The sequence below is a fragment of the Petaurus breviceps genome, unplaced genomic scaffold, assembly GCF_028583685.1.
Source record: "Petaurus breviceps papuanus isolate PSGF00001 unplaced genomic scaffold, PetGlider_PUasm1.0 90822, whole genome shotgun sequence".
NCBI lineage: Eukaryota > Metazoa > Chordata > Mammalia > Diprotodontia > Petauridae > Petaurus > Petaurus breviceps.
The window spans coordinates 2,038,901-2,056,757 of NW_027187351.1; the positions used below are offsets into that span (position 1 = coordinate 2,038,901).

Sequence of the window (17,857 nt, forward strand, 5' to 3'; positions counted from 1 at the left end):
ATGAATTAGGAAATTCATCTGAAAATCAAAAAATATGCTAATAGGAAGCTATTCCATTCTTCTTAGAGAGAGATTCCAAGTGAAATATTTGGAATTGGATTTGAAATACTTCTTCCTTATTCCTGCCTGGGGGATTTATGTAAAGGAATAAAAAATTTACCCTAAGTCAGAAGATTCTTTGGTCTGATCCTCCCCTTCTAGGACTTTATGAGCAGGAAGGAAGGTTATGGCCATTTTTCATTTCCTATGAGAATGTCAGAGCTTGGAACAATAATGGAGTCTGGAATTGCTCTTCATAAAAGTGTGTTGAAATTATCAGCAGAATGGAAGGGAAATGCGGCAGGTGAGATCAAAGATATAAAAATAATTTTCCTATTACAAAGTAGTTTCCTTTCTTTAAATGGCATGCAGGGTAATCCGTCCGATATCCATGCTGGGTATTTATCTGGTAATATATTTCCTTGCAAATAACTTCATACTCTATTATTATTGCAATAAATTTTCCTCTGTTTGGAGCTTCCACCATTGGTTTTAAACACAAAACAAAGCTGTTTATTCCAACAATGCAGGTGACCCTCTGTAGCCCATAGATTAGGGCTCCAGACTGTAGATTAGAGTCTCTGTTCAATATGACAACTCAAAGGTTAATGAAAATCATGAACTTTCAAAGACTCTGCTGTCTAAGTTAGCCAGAGAAATGGGAATAAGAAGACTCAAGTATCACAGGATGGGCCAATTACAGAGCCTGGACCTGGCATTAAAATCACCCTAAGAAAGGCAATACAATAATAATTTTGCAGACTTTCAAACCATAGCAGATGCCTGTGGTCATAATATATGCTCACATACAGACACAGGCATACATAGTGTGCACATGTTCTCTCAAAGACACTGTCCTTAAAATTCAGTTATATTCCCAAGGTTTTCTCTGAACCAAAAATACATTTCACAAAACATATATAATGTATATCTATATGATACACTATACATGCAGATATTCTAGGGAATTTTTTGTTCATAGTAGGAAAGAAAGTAATTGTGGATGGTTTGGGGGAGGAAAAGAAAGATGGATTTACATTTAAAAAACTTTTTTAAGTTAAATTTTACTTTTGTTTTCTAATTAATGTCTTAATTAGCACTTATTTACTCTTTTCACTTTCTTCCACTGGAAAAACAAAATGAATCCCTTGTAAAAAAAAATATATGTAGCCAAAGCAAAGCAAATTTTCACATTGACCATGTCTAAAAATGTGTATCTCATTTTGCTTATTGAGTCAATCACCTGCCTATCAGGAGGTGGACAGAATACTTTATTATCAATCCTCCAGAGTCATAGTTAGTTATTGTATTGATCAGAGTTTTTAAGTATTTCAAAGTTGTTGTTTTTTAACACTATTGTTATTAGCATAAATTGTTCTTCTGGTTTTGCATCAGTTCATATAAGTTTTCCCAATGTTCTCTGTAACCATCCTTTTAGTCATTTCTTTATAATGTCAAAGCTATTTCCAAGAAGAAGAAGAAAACAAAACTAAGTTATATTCAGAAGGACAAGTAACTGACCTAGTCTGTTCCTGTCTGGCTATCTCCAAAGTCAAAGTTCACTCAGGGTTGAGATCCCTCTGAGATGGTTGTTTGGGAAAGTGTGTAGTTATTTAAATTATGAACCAGAGACCTTGAATACCTGAAACCAAACTTCCCTTTCTGACTCACTTCTGGCTGGAAAAGCCTTTCTAGTTTTCTGCATCTGTTTTTCTCTCTTCCAAGCAAAGGTATCATCAGTTCTTGCTATCTTGGCCCCTCCTGAGGGTTTCATTAGGTAATAATTCTGATCAAAGTGTTTTGAGATCAAACTCAAAGAGTCAATTAAAGTCAACTTCAAATGTAACAGTTCAGAGTTCTAAAATAAAACTAAGTTTCTAAATAATGCATGGTCTCATTTGTGGTAAGAATATTGGGGTTGTTATTCTTTACTACCAGTCTGTTAGCTGCTGCATAAATATCCATCCAGAGTCCAATGCACTAAGGGCCGACTATTTTAACTAGGCAGATTAATAGGCTTTGAACTCTCCATGGAAGAGAGGTGTGATATAAATCCAAAGTAAGGCACAAACTAAAGCAAAAACTCATAGATTCACATATGGGAAGGGACCCTAGAAGTCATCTAGACTAACTTCTTCATTTTACAGATGAGGAAATTTAGACCCAGTGAGGGGAAAGGATTTGCCCAAGGCCACACAGATGCAACAGGACAAAGCCAGGTTTGAAGTCATAACTTATGTAATTCCAAATCCATGTTTTCTTCCACAGCTAGCCAGGTATTGAAAGAGCAGATGAAAGTCAGAGAATACCACAAAGTGGGGGCAATTATTTGTCAATATCACTAGCAAAGTTGAGTTTATCTCTGCATTGTAGACTCCACTAAGGAAAGGCCCCATGCTCCTTGTGCAAAAGACTGTCGTGGGATTATTTTTGGATTTAGATCTAGAAAGAATGTTGGAGATCATTTAGTTCATCTCCCTCATTTTACAGATGAGAGAGCTGAGGCTTAGAGAGTTTAAATAACTTATCTAAGATCACAAATAGTAAATGGCATAGTTGGTCAGTCAAATAGTCAACAAGCATTTATTAAGCACTTATGTGCCAGGCACTGTGCCATAATGCTGGGGACACAAAGAAAGTAAAAAAGTTGGCATCCACACCCAAGTTCTCTCATGACAAAACCAACCCCATGTTGTCTCCTTACATTCCTTAGTTTCTATGGCTGTTCCAGAAACACAATGTGTTTAATATAAAATTTCTTTGCTTCTTTTTTGTTTCCTAACATCACAATCATTTTCCTGATAGTTATTCCCCACTTCTCCACTCCTATCCAAAATGAACATTTCTTTTAAACAAAGAAGGACAGTCAAAAGAAACTTGGGCCTTGTATAGCATCATATGTACCATGTAGTCCCCCTCCCTCTCTGTATTGTGTTTTTTTTCCTTTTTGGAGGGGCAATTGGGGTTAAGTGACTTGCCCAAAGTCACACAGCTAGTGAAGTGTTAAGTGTCTGAGGTAAAATTTGATCTCAGGTCCTCCTGACTCCAGGGCCAGTGCTCTATTCACTGTGCCACCTAGCTGGCCCTGTCTCTCTGTATTGTAAAGTTTCTTAACCTGGAGTCCACAGACATCTTGGGCATCTGTGGATGGATCTCATGTTTGTAAACTTGGATGGGGAATATATATGTGTGTTTATATACATGCATGCCTGTATACATACCTCCACATACATGTGTGCACACACACATATATAGCACGCATATATGTAGAGAGAGTGAGAAATAGTAAAACATACATACTATACTATAATATATAGTATATACATGTAATACATAGTATACAGTATATATCATATATATTTATAATGTATAGTATGCACTAACACACATATATACATATATCATTTTCACTAACCTCTAACTGTTCGGTTATTAATAAAAAAGCATATATGTATATGACATACATATACCTACTCATACATGTACATATACGCATATAGATATAGATACATATGTATATATAGGTGGCAAGATAGATATATTTTATATTAGTACTTATTATTTTATGTTAATATTTTCTATTAGTATTACATATAATTTTATATCAGTATTGCATATTACATAGTAGTTATTACATTATAGCATTACAAATTAATATTACATATTCAAATGGATCATATTAGTATTAAATATTCAAATGCATGTGATCTCATTAATATGTATTCATCCTGATGATACAGATTGCAATATATCCTTACCTTCTTGTGCAGTGTGCTTTTTTTCCCATGTTTTCCCCTAAGTTGGCCACAGGGGGTTCATTCAACATATTGGATGGCTTCCTTTCTTCTGACAGTGTGAGTCTACCAGTGGAACATATGGGCTCATAGTTCTTACTGTTACCACATGACTAGTTCATCTTCTTTTTCCATTCATACATTGAACATTCTACAACACATTACAAAGCATTGAAAAGAGAAATGATATGAAGCATGCTAGAAAATAAATATTGATAGTACATAATACTATGATAAAGTTCTAAATTGTACAGTTGTATCATTAAGAGTAGGTCACAACTCAGAAACAGGACATTGCATTCCATAGTCTAATGGAGCTTACATTGTAGTAAGCTCTTTGAGAGTTAAGAATGATTTCATTGATCATATTCTAACTCCAGTACTTAGCACAGTGCTTGGCACCTAGCAGATGTTTAATAAGTGTTTGTTGATTGATTGGCAGTAAATATTTTTATATAATTATTATATATCATAGCTATTATTCCATAGAGATGATAAGAAATTAATTGAGGCAATATCACTTCCACAAAACTCTGTTCTCATTTGTCTTTATCTTTTCCTTCACTTTTCTTTTTATCTTAGTAATCTCATCCTATCTAGCAGTTTCAGCTGTCACATGTATGTCAATGAATGATTCCTAAATCCAGCCCCCATCCATTCTCTTTAGCTTGAGACCCACTTGTCTAAATGCCCACTGAATGTCTCTACTTGACTGTTGTTCTCACGACATTTTTCCCTTCAGGGGAGAGCTAATGGAAATGCTCTTCTAGGGTGCTCCAGCACACGATTCATGCACACCTGTATCTTGCACCCCAAATCAGATGACTTCTTTCTTCTCTATAGCCTTTTGATTTATTTAATTTTAATATATTTAATTTGTTGTTCAAAATTCACTGTCTTGGGAGACAAGTGGGTTCTCCTTCATTTGAGGTCTTCAAGCAAAGACTAGATTTGTCACTGATGGCTTAGATGGATTCTTTTTCAAGCATGGGTTAGACTAGATAGTCGCCAATATCCCTTCTAACATAACTGCAGGACAGATGGCAAGAAGATAGCAGAGGTGAACAGCTACATGAGATGCGAAGCATGGTCTGGTTGATTTGGTATTGGTTAGATGAGGTGTGCTCTGTGAGTTTGTGCTCACTCATTCACCAGTCAGGATAGCTTGGCTTCACAGTGGTAGTTCTAAAGCTAGGCTATCAGTTTCGAGGATTGTCTTGTGGATAATAAGTCTTAGTTGAAGAGTTCTTGAGATCAGGAATTGAAGGCACTCCACTTTCTAGAGAGAAAAGATTCCTTGATGAATCCTGTTCCTTTGAGAAAGAAGAAAGATTATATAGTTACTGAAAAGGGCCCTATTTGGGGCATGAAGTTAATTCAGAATTAAGCCAAAACAGAAGTGGGAGACACTGGCGACTATACAACCAACAAGTATACCCCAGAGACTAGTTGAGCAACATTTGAAGTGGACTGAGGCAAGCAGGAGCAATATAAGGATACCAGCATTGGAGCTAAGTGTGTTCCTTAGGTGTGTGCCTCTTCTATCTATGACCTCAATGGGTATCGACACACTCATGCTGGATGGATTTGTGGAAGAGTATATCTTTCCTTCCCTCCTCCCTTCCCACCCCAGGTTTATGAGGAAGATGCACTGTTACTACTTCTTACTGTATCATGGGCAGCTAGGCAGCACAATGGATAGCGGGCAGGGCCTGGTGTGAGGAAGACCAGTTCAAATTCAACTTCAGACACTAGCTATGTGATCCTAAGCAAGTCACTTAACCCAGTTTGCCTCAGTTTCCTCTTCTGCAAAATGATCTGGAGAAGGAAATAGCAAACCACTCTAGTATATTTGCCAAGAAAACCTCAAATGGGGTCACGAAGTGACTGAACAACAACACACAAATGTTCTTGCTTTAAGCTAATTCTGGCTGACAGAAGCAAAAACATGGGTGAGGTCTTATGAATTAGTCTTTTTTTGCCTACTGACCTACAGATTACCTAGAATCTGGGATAACTGTAATCCAGGACAGACCTAAGAGTATAAAATGGGATATTTCTAGGACACCATAACATTTCACAGGGTTGTTGAGACATTCAAACGCAGATAAAGTACTTTACAGACCTTAAAGCACTACATAAATGTCAGTTATCAGCTATTATTTTCATAATTTTAGATAATTATTTTCCATTTTTTTGTGTGGTAAAATGCTCATATTTTCTTTTGGAAGAGATATGGTTTATGAATGGTGGTACAGTGTATTTCAGTGCTAGAATTTTCATCAAAGACTCAGGTTCAAATCCTGTCTTTGACACTATAACCAGGGACAAATCACTTAAAAATATCTTCTTGTTGTTATTCAGTCATTTCAATTATCCCTGACTGTGACCCCATTTGAGATTTTCTTGGCAAAGATACTGGAGTAGTTTTTCATTTCCTTCTCTAGCTCATTTTTCAAATGAGGAAACTGAGGCAAACAAGGCTAAGTGTTTTGCCCAGGGTCACACAACTAATAAGTGTTTCAGTTCCGATTTGAAAGCAAGTCCTCCTGACTCTAGGCCTCATGTTCTATCTACTGTTTCACCTATACTTCAGTGTTCTCAGTTGAAAAATTAGAAGGGTGGATTAGATGACCTCTGAGGTTTGTTTTGGCTTTAAGTCTGTTTCTGTAGTACAGTTCATATTCAGATGCAACTTACATTTGGACAATATGATAACTCTATCTTTTTTTACATAGCTCTCTGATTATATAATTTATGCTATTTCTCCCATATAATTTTTCTTTGATGATATGTTGGAGAAGCAGCATGGCATAATGTTTAAGAGCTCACCTTGCTATCAGGAAGATCTGTGTTCAGGTTCTGTCTTTGACCCATAGGAGCAATACCCCTGCCACATCACTTAATCTTTCAGCGCTCTAGGTCAATGGCATCAAAATCAAATAGAAACAGGGAAACTTAGTTTTAAAATGTAATATGTCTATTACACTTTAATTGTCTATTACATAATAATGTCTGTTACACTTTAATTATTAAATAATATTCTAACATTATTTGGGGCACTCAGGAGTATTAACAAAGGCCCCCTGGCTGAATGCTTGACACCTCTGCTCTAGGTAATGCAATAAAACTATACACAATAGGAGGTGGGGACCGTCCCTGGTAGAGGGAGTTTCTTCACCAGGGAATTCTTTATGCCAATGAAATCCCTTTCTAGCCCCTTTCCTTATCCTTGTTTTAATAATCATGTGATTTGACATTGTTGTTCAAACCTATAAAAAGTGATATTAGGGAAAGCACTCTTAGAGAAAGGCAGGTATTTTCAGAGTAAGGGATGTTGTAAGTATGATAAATGGATGAATGCCTGAAAGATAAAGTGGGGTTCTCATGATAGTTTGCTAATGGATGGTTAACAATGATGGCTTGTAATTTGTACGAAAGGAAGGAAATCACTTCTGAGATCAAGGTTCCATCTAAAAAAGTGCTAGATTAAGTAAGTAGGAAAACTGGGATAACAGCTGCAAAAGCCATCTGTGTCTTCTGAGACATATTCTCATTAATGATGACATCCCTGACATTACTAAGATTGTTTGTTAGTGGTTTCTTTGTTTATGTTGGGAGCAAGCTGATAATAGCTCTCTGATGTTGTTGTTGTTGTTTTTTAAAAAAATATTATTATAAACTTAATGGCCATTAACAAAAACAAATAAGCAAGTAAACATACAAACTAAGGAATGAATTATTACACATACCCTTAGCATTTAACAAAATAGAACAAATGAACTAAAAGCAACAACAAAAAAATACTTTTGTTCCATGACCCTTCCCAGATCTGTCTTTTGTAAGTAGTAGTTCTGGTATTCTGACTCCACTGATCTCAGTCAGCATCATGTTTCCTTCTGCTCTTCTTACTCACCTTCCTTCCTTCCTTCCTTCCTTCCTTCCTTCCTTCCTTCCTTCCTTCCACCTGGAGAGCCAGTCTTGGGATAAGAAAGACCTGGGTTCAAGTCCCACCTCTAACACATCCTTGATGCAAATCTTTGCGCAAGTCACCATCTCTCAATCCTCTGCACAAATGTCCCAGACTCTGGATTGCAGAGAAGGTGCTGATCTGCTTGGATAAAGGAAGTTTCTCACCAACTGAGTTCCCCATAGCAATGAAATCTCAAGTCTATTAAAAAAAATTATCCAAGTATTCCAAATATTCCAAAGCTTTAATGGACCTATCTGGGTACTTCCACTGGTACAGGTCACAACACGTTCATGTTTTCTAATTCTGTATGACTCTTGCCTATATCCTCATGGAAATGCACCACAGGAATTCCATCTACAATACTGGCTGCTTCTTTCCAGGTCTCTTGATATTGTGTAGTTTCCAACTGTTCACTATATGAGCAGCCTACCTTTTTCTGTTCATACAGCTCTGTGATATCATTTATACTACTTCTCTCATACAATTTTTCCTTAATAATATAGTACAAGGGCCACTGTGTGCCTCAGTTCTGGTTGGTCTATAACTCTAATGTCTCAGAAACATCTGTAAGATTATAGATCTGCCTACCACGGAGACCTATGGCCCAATGTGCTTATTATATAGGTCAGATAAGGTTCATGGAGTTTAAATGACTTGCTAAAATTCACAAGTATAAAGAGAGGCAGGGTTTAAATCAAGGTCTTTTGACTCCACAGCCAATGTTCTTTCAGTATTTCCTTTCTCCAGTCCTCTCCTTTCAGGGGTCATTTATTTTTATCATTATTTTTGTCAGGTTCTCTGATTTCAGATATGTAGAGAACTCTATCCAGAGAGACAATTGAAGTGTAACTTGAATGCCCAGTGTGTATGTTAATTTCCTGACATGTATGGCTGGAAAGGACTTTAAAGATTGTTTAGTTTCTAGTCCAAACCTTCTCGCTTTTCAGATAATGAAGCCAAGGTTCTGCAAGTTTATGGGACTTGCTTAGGGTCACACTGGCTATGTGTAGCAGGACCAGGATTTGGAGTCAGGCTTTTTGATTCCAAACTTAGAGCTGTTATTAATATGACCTATGGTCTAAGTCAATAGCATGGGGCACTGAGAAGTTAAGTGTCTTGCCCATGGTTACATAAGCTAGAATCTTTCAAAAACAGGACTTCAGCACAGGTTTTTCTGGCTCAAAGGCAGTGCTCTATCCACTATGCACGCTGCCTCTCTTCGAAGTTCATAACTTGGGGTGGCTAGGTGGCACAGTGAATACAGCACTGGCCCTGGAGTCAGGAGGACCCAAGTTTAAATCCAGACTCAGACACAACACAAAAACTAGCCATGTGACCTTGGGCAACTTACTTAACCGAAACTGCCCTAGCTTCCCCCCTCCAAAAAGCAAAAAAACCCCCAAAAACCAAAGTTCATAATTTGGTAAAATATGAACCCTTGGTTATATAGTTTCATTTTATGATCTTTATGAATAGCAATTTTCATAATACTGATGAAATAAATAAAATTGACAAGGAAATGAAAATGTATTTCTGAATTTTGGAAGATCCAGTAACTTATTTTTCAAGCCAAATCCACATCTTATGGTTTTAGTGACCTTGTGTGCCAGTTCAAAGTCATTCCATAGCTGTATGGCAGTATCAAAAACAAGTACAAGATATGCATACTAAATAAAAATAATCATACTTAAGCTTTGTGGAAGCATCATAAATGGCTTGATGTCCTAAAAGGTAAACCTTGAACCTACTCTTTTATCTTTCTCTTTATTCTCAACTACTTCTCTTTTCTTTCATATCTATATGTATATTTATGCACACATATATGCATTATATATATGCTAGGATGGGGTATGTGTATATGCTAGGATAGGAGACTGTGAGTCTCTTTGTAGGAATAAAGATATCAATACACGTATATATACATAAAGATTCTTCCCATATATGTAATCTATTCTAGCTTGGTGAAAACTAGTACTTGGTTTGCCTACATAATTCTAAAATTTAAGGACTACATAAATACTTACAGATATTAAGGGACTTTTTTTATTCCCACTTCATATATAACCATCTCATGTATTCTAAAAGCTTGGTGTTGAGAGAAAATGGCAAACACAGTCATTTATATCCCATGTTATTAGTGAAAAAGGGACTTTAGTATTAAAATTGCAAATATCAGTTATTGCTATCAATAGGTGTTCTTGGTATTTCAAACTACAAAATCAGAACCTAGTTAGTTAAGCTATTCATTCTCTGATATTTTTAATTTTTAGCACTTTTTATGAATCAGACAGATAGATAAAGCATTTATTCAATACTTACTGTGTGCCAAGCCCTGTGCAAAGGAAAATTGTGTTTCATCTTAGAAAAGTCATCCAAATAAGAGCACATAGACATTAGGCTTTTGTAATGGTACTTATTGTATTTTTTTTTTCAATTATTTTCAATGTGGCCTCTTTCTCACAGAATGGTAGTGGAGAAGAGTATAGGGTAAATAGATGTGGAAATGACTGGTTCAAAAGTAAAGGGCATAAATAAAATATTTTTTAAAAAAATCTTCCCCCTTTATTATTTTTGCTTTTGGGGGGGGAATGGCAGGGCAATTGGGGTTAAGTGACTTGACCAAGGTCACACAGCTAGTTTTGTGTAAAATGTCTGAGGTTGGATTTGAACTCAGGTCCTCCTGACACCAAGGTCAGTACTCTATTCACTGTACCACCTAGCCACCCTCCTCCCCTTTATTCTTTGTCAGTCTATATCCATTAATGACTTGAAGAACTCTATTTGAAACTCACTTTTAATTGTCTTTTCTAATTGATCATTTCTATATAACCTTTTCTTCTGCTTTTACTCAATATTTGCATGTTTATTTTTATCTTATTTATATTCTATTTTTTCCAATATACTTTTAATATTTCATGGCTATTAAATATCATCCCAACATGGTACTACATTGGGTCATAGATTTAGAAGTCTGGGAAGGCACCTTAGCCACTCATCAAACTCAACCTTTTAAATTTTCTAATTTTACAGATAAGAAAATTGAGGCATAGAGAGGTTAATTGATTTGCCCAGGATTAAGTGCCTCATAAATGAAGTGGGGTTTGAAACTCGGTATTTCTCACTTTCTACTATAACCCTCTATGCCATGCTATATTTCATTTCAAGTGATATATAAAAATAGAAAATAATATCTTTTCCTTCAAGAAGTTTATACTCTTGCTGGGAAGAAAGCTGCATATATATAAAGTTAAGGCAATTAAAAAGTTATTATGCAATTTTTGATTAAGGAAAATGTCATTAAAATCTAGCATTAATGTGGAAAAGTTTCATGGAGAAAATTTTTGGATCTTGATCTGGGTAGAAAAGCAAATACATGAGTTTGACAAGCAGAAAAAAAGATGGGGTGAATGGGCTATGTTTGGTGGAAGTGGGACAGAGGGGTTTTCAAGAAAAGGATGGGTGATCACTATCAGGTAAGGTGTAGAAATGATTCTTGTTCAAGTATGGTTTGGTCTTGATGGTCATTGAGGAATGTTCCAACTCTGATAGTTTGTGACTACATTTTTCATAATATACCTAAAAGTTTACAAAATCTTCATAGTTCACTTTCACATAAATTATCTCATTCAATAAAATTCTGTTTGAAGGACTGTTATCTATTAACTTTCAGGGAAATTTAGGGGCCAGAGCCCAGAAGCTACATTTTCTTAGTTATGCAATAAAGCTCACATTGGCATCCTTCAATACATCATTCAAAATTCAATGGAGGATTCTGAGGTAGTTTGATTCTTTAGATCTCCCATTAATGGAAAATGCCATAACAACCTTTCCCCATTATAAAGGCTTCCTATTTTTTGTCATCCAGGCTCACCATTTTAGGTATAAATATGGAATCTTTCTTTTCTCAGGTCCTAGCCCCTGCTTTATCAGTTATAATGCTTTGCAGGTCCACTCTAACCCATTTTACACATTACCTAACCCATTTCACTGTGCACATTGGGACTTTGAAGAAATCTCCCTTCAGCCTTGAGCTTTTCAACAAACATTCCTCATACATCTTCTCTTTAATGGAAACTTTTGCTTTCCTTTGATGTGACAACACATCCCTTGCAGCCCAATCTACTGGAGGTCACTCTTCCCAACTGAAAGGACCAGGAAAAGAACTGGGTGATTCAATTCAACTTAATTACTATTTAAATTTGATAAAATTTATTATTTCTATTTTCTAAAAAAGTAGCTATTTATCATTGATTGATAATTGATAATGGTTGTACATTTTCTCCCAGTGCTTCTTCTAAAGCATTCCTCTATCATCATCTCTCAATGATCTGCTTTTATCAGCCTATCCACATCTTTCTTGCCATCATGAACCAATTTTTAGGTCATCCCCATTACCTGATCTTTCCAGTCTTATTTCATATTTCTCCATACTATACATTCTATGTTCCAGTCTAAGTGGGTAGCTTCTTTCCTTTCAACACATAGTGCTCTCAAGTCACTGTGTTTTTCCTTAATTAAAAACAACAACAGCAATTCCATCACACCTACTATGTGGCACTATAATAGGTGTTGGGAATAAAAGACAGAAATGAAATATTCCCTACTTTTAAGGAGCTTCCATTCTAAAAAGGGAGATAACATGCATACAGAATAACTACAAAAGAAAGGATACTAGCAGTTAGGGAGGCAAGAAAAACTTCTTTCAGAAGGTGTTACTTTACCTCAGGCTTGAAGCCCCCATCCCATTTCTCAGGTTGTGTCAATTTCCTAGAATACTCTCTGTCTCCCCTTCTCTTTTGGGAAACTTTCACTGAAGATGAAACATGAATATGAAAAATTCTTGCTAAGTTCAACCTCTTCTTGAATCAGTTCAGGAACAATGGAAAACAGTATCAGATGAGTTTGATGATCCAGAAAACTGAAGTGAAACACCATGAAGTCATTTTCCTCTCTTTGCTTGCTGATTTTGTCCCTCTCCCTTAAAGTCCAATTCAAATACTACTTCATCTGGAAAGCCTTGGTTGGTAATAACTTCCTCCCTCAGACTTTGTATGTCAATTTGATTTTTTAATTTTCCAGGGGACTTACATTGTAATAGTTTGTATTATGATGATTTCTCTTGTTTTTTTTTTACATTTCTATTACATGGTAAACTTTTTGAGGGCAGCAAACATACCTTATCTAAACTTTGTATCTCCCTTATTGCTCTGGAGAGTGAACTAGAACCTCAATGAACATATATGTATGTGTATATGTATATGTATGCACACACATGTATATGCACACATACACACATATATGTAACATAAGCACATGAGTAATACCCCTACATTGGAAATCTCAAATAGACAAAAAAATTCACATTAAATTGCATATCAATGTGATGTCTTATTCTGTCTTATTCCTGAACTTTGTAAGGTCCCATCCAATGGATCTTTTACCAGTCAATCAAAAGATACTTATTAAGCTCCTACTATGTGCCAGAAACTATATGCATATCTATATTTATGCTTATCAGTGTATATATGTATATGTATGAATAAGATGAGGTATCCTGTGAAGCCTTGGAGATACTGATCCCCATACTGTGCTATATGTGATAGCCTGAAAGGCTAATCATGGGTTGGGTTATCCCTCTTCTCCTCCTTTGCCAGTTGTGATTCTCAGTGTACCCAGAGGATAAACTTAGAGTGGAGTGATGGCAATAACACCTTTGAAGTAGAACTGCCTCAAGCATATAAGTATGGTGGCTGAAATGGCCCTTATGTTGCTTTTCCTACAGGTGCTTCATGCTTTGCATGAAAAAAGCATGCATAGGGAGAGGTGCAGCAGGAAAAAGTTCCTGCATTTAACTCTCCTCAGAAATGCCTGTAATTGTTTGTATAGCTGAGTAAAGTGAAACCAATGACACTTAAGTAGGGATGATAAATTATTTCGGAGGTAAGGGGAGCACAGTGTTTTCCCTGGTACAGATGGGTGGGAGGTAATGATCACCCCATTCACCACTGCAAAAGCTGGGCATGATGTCAGCTGGTTTCCTTGGTGATATTCACTTCACCCTTGTTACCTTGTTACCCCCTCCCTCAAATACCCAGTGCTTAGCAGAGTGCTTGGTGCAGAATAGACATTGAACAAATATCTATTATAGGTGATCCCTACCACAATGCAATGAGATAATTAGGAAAGGTATTATTAATTATTATTATTAAAATTGCTTGTTCAAGGTCATTCATTTTGACTACTTAAACCCAGGTCTCTAGGCCTTGAGCAATGAGTAAGAGTAAAATTTCAATCATAGAGTGGGTCTAGTTGATGGGAGGGGTCAGGATACAGAATTTGAACTTCATTGATATATAATAGGAAATCATTATAATATTCTTTCATTAAAACAAGACAGTCGAACTAAATGGAAATTCAGTTAAAATATCTGAATCCTCTCCTATTCTCTTCTCAAACACCTATGTCTCCCCACTCCAATACAAATAAATGCCAGGTAGGTAGTTCAGAGGTAAGAAAGTAATCTGAATGCCTATTGGAACATTTGCATACTTTGGGTAATGTGGCTGCAGGCTGTGCAGGGTGGAGAAGTTTTGAGCAACAAAGTCAGGGAAATTCCCCTGAAACCTGGTTACCAAATTTCGATCCTCTGGATGGAAGGGTTTCCCCACATTGTGCAATGCTTCTTAGGGAGGCCCCACCTTCATTATGGACACCTTTTTCTTAAGCAACAAATATCTCAGCTGTGGCCATAGCAACAGTACCAAAAGTAGGTAAAGGTTTAAGGCAATTTATTAGATTAGTTCAAACTGATGGTATCTACTCGAAATTGTTCAACTTTCTCTTTCATAGATTCCTTCCTTCCACCCTGTGCTTTTTTTCCCTTGACCCTGAATGAAAACATACAGTGATGGAAAAAGTTAGGAAGACTTGAGTTTGAATCTCATCTCAGACACTTACTACCTGTATGACCCTGGGCAAATAACTTTATCTCTCATATTTCCTTGTCTATAAAAGGGAATAATAATATTTGTAACACCTACTTCACAAGGTTATTATGAGAAAATGAGTTTGTTGACCTTAATGTGGCATGTCATGTGAGTGCCTGAAACCTGAAGTTATGGCCCTGTCATGACTAGTTTTCTTTCTGTAGTGTAAAATACTTTTACATGAGTTATCCTATTGGATAACAACAATTCTCTTAGTCTTTATGTTAGATGTTGTTATTTTCATTTTGAAAATATTGAAACAGAGGCCCTGAGGTTAAATGACTTGACCAGGATTACAAAATTAATAGGCATCAGGGCCAGGACTAAAATGCCTGCATCCTTTCCTGGTGTTCTGTTCTTACCATTATTTCAAGATATTCTTCTGCCACCACTTATATCTACAGTAGTGGGAGATTAAGCAGAAGATAAAGGAAGAATGACTACACTCACTGAGATAACTAGAGAAATTACAAAGACTCTTACAGTTTTTTTCTCTATTTGTTCACCTTCTGAGGAAAATTTATGTACAACAAAGATATCAAATTAGATAATCTTGAAAGCCCCCTTTTAGCTTTAAGATTCAATGAAGTATTTATTAAATGCCTACAATGTTCCAGGCACTAAGATCGTTTGTTGTTGTTCTTTCTGCATTCTTATAGAGGACCAATGACGTTAGGAGGGCAATGTCTTGACTTGTAAGTGAATTGGGTTTAAGTAAGGCAGGGCTGTGCAAAGTCATCAGCCTCACTCCAGACTCCAGAATCATCTGAGTCCAGTTGCAAGACAGGTTGGGATGACAGGAGATGGCCCTGGATACAATGGGAGACCTTTTATTTTATTTATTTATTTTAAATTTATTTTAAAGCAATTGGGGTTAAGTAACTTGCTCAAGGTTACACAGCCAGGTGTTTCTGGGTGGGTGCTAAGTGTCTGAGCCTGTATTCAATCCCAGGTCATTCTGACTCTGGGGCCAGTGCTCTTACTCACTGTGCTACCTGGCCACCCCAGACCTTGTTCTTTTTAAGCTAAGGTCTTTCCCAGGTACTGAGATAGGTCCTGGGGATTCAAAGAGAAAAATAAAGTAATCCCTATTTTAGTTACAACTCTTTCACTAAGAAGGAATTTAATAATACTTGTATTTTAGAATTATTGTGAGGAAAACATTTTGTAAGCATGAGATAACATCACCTCATATTTATATTGTTTTTTAAAGGCTTCAAGTGACTATAAGAATAAGAATCATTATTAGTAATAATAGTCTCTTCTTTCTCTACTCCCCCTTCCACTCCCCAAACCAAAACAACACATTGATTCTTATATTCCAGGCTCTATTTGATTTTCCATGTCAATTGCTAGATCCCTGGACTGAGACCTTTAAGCTTATCTGGTTCAACATCTTTATACATGAGAAACCTTCAGCTCAGAGAGACAAAGTGAATGACCACCAAGGTCACTCAGGTTATAAGTAGATGGTTGAATTCTGTCTGCATCATAATGAAGTAATCAACTGAGTCTGGAAGTTCTTTGCAGAAAGTCTAATTTCAGTACAATACAATACTTCCTAAAATTAGAACTTCCTAAAAATAGAATGGTAGAGTCAGGAGTGTGCTGGTAAATGTTTAACAATCAGCTTTCCAGAAAAAAAAAAGAAAAAAATGCATACAAGACATACTTTTAAGTTTGACTTGCATTAATAACATTTTTTCTCATAACTTTCTAAAATCTAGATAATCAACAAAATTATAAATCAAGCCCTTATTTGAGCATTTATATATGTCTGAGATTTAGATACAATGAAAATATAACAGTTAGCTCTTGGGAGCCTGCTTAAGCTTGATCCAGCATATCCTCACGTAGTGGTTATGATCAAGCAGAATCTATGTCAGAAATATCACAGAAGCTTTTGTCTCTGGTCTTTGCTAGTGGTGCCATGGGTCACCAGCAGCTCTATTGGAGCCATCTTCAAAAATTCAGCCAGGGGTCTCGGTAATGCTGTGTCTGTTCCAGCCAGCATGGCCTGATATGCAAGTACAGTCTGAACATGCGCCACCAGTGCTTCCTGCAGTATACGAAAGAAATTGGCTTCATCAAATTGGACTGTTATATTTATGGATCTCACTTCAGTGATTACACTGATCATTAGTGACTACCATTTTACTGGATTCTGGACAACTATTTGATTTACCCACCTAAAGATCGGATCCTGTTGTACATGCTATGTTAATTTGCAAACATAAAAAAGATGATCCTAAAAAAAAAGAAATATCACAGAGCTAATATGTACTTCCATCAGGGGTTAGTCTAGGTCATCTTTAAGCCCCCTTTCAATTCTGAAATTTTGTGAATTTGGAAGATTATGTTACAGCACCAGGGTGGCATGTTACAAAACACATTGGACTCGGATCCCAGAGATCCGAGTTTGAATTCTGACTGATAGTAGCTAAGGGAGCTTTGAGTAAGTCATTTAATCTCTCTGAGCCTCAGCTCCTTTATCTTGAAGAGATGTAGGTGATCATCCTTACACAGTCTTCTTCAGAAGGTATTTGTGAAGAACCAGTTTCATTTTTATTTAATGTTATTTTTGTTTATGTATTATATATAATTATATATTATGTATTATATATGTTTATCGATGACATTGTTTTGAAAATAACATTCATATCTGGATATATCTTTTATGTTCCCTTCCCCAGCAAACTACCTCTTGTAACAAAAACTTAAAAAGAAAAAAAAAGTTCAGCAAACCATATAAAACATAAACCATGTGTGACAATGTATGTAATATTCCATGCCCACAGTCCCACATCTCTACAATAAAGGTGAGGAGAGTGGGGGCACATCTTCTCAGTTCTTCCCTAGGATTAAGCTTGGGCATTTTAATTACATATTTTTTTTCCAGTTCATTTTATTGTTCTTTTCATTTACATTGTTTGGTCTTGCAAGTAGCTGAAGAGCATGTGTTTTAAAACTTAAATTGTTAACTAAATGTGTTTTTTTTAACTAAGTGAAGGAACTTTACCTGAATTATTATTTTAAAAAATACTGAGACTTTTGTGAACTAATAT

The 17,857-nt window shown here is 36.1% G+C and overlaps 1 pseudogene; it reads left to right on the forward strand.

Annotated features, from left to right (window-relative positions):
• Positions 1-16,722: 16,722 nt before the first annotated feature.
• LOC138148057 (small ribosomal subunit protein uS14-like) lies at positions 16,723-16,935 on the forward strand (annotated as a pseudogene).
• The last annotated feature ends 922 nt before the right edge of the window (positions 16,936-17,857 follow it).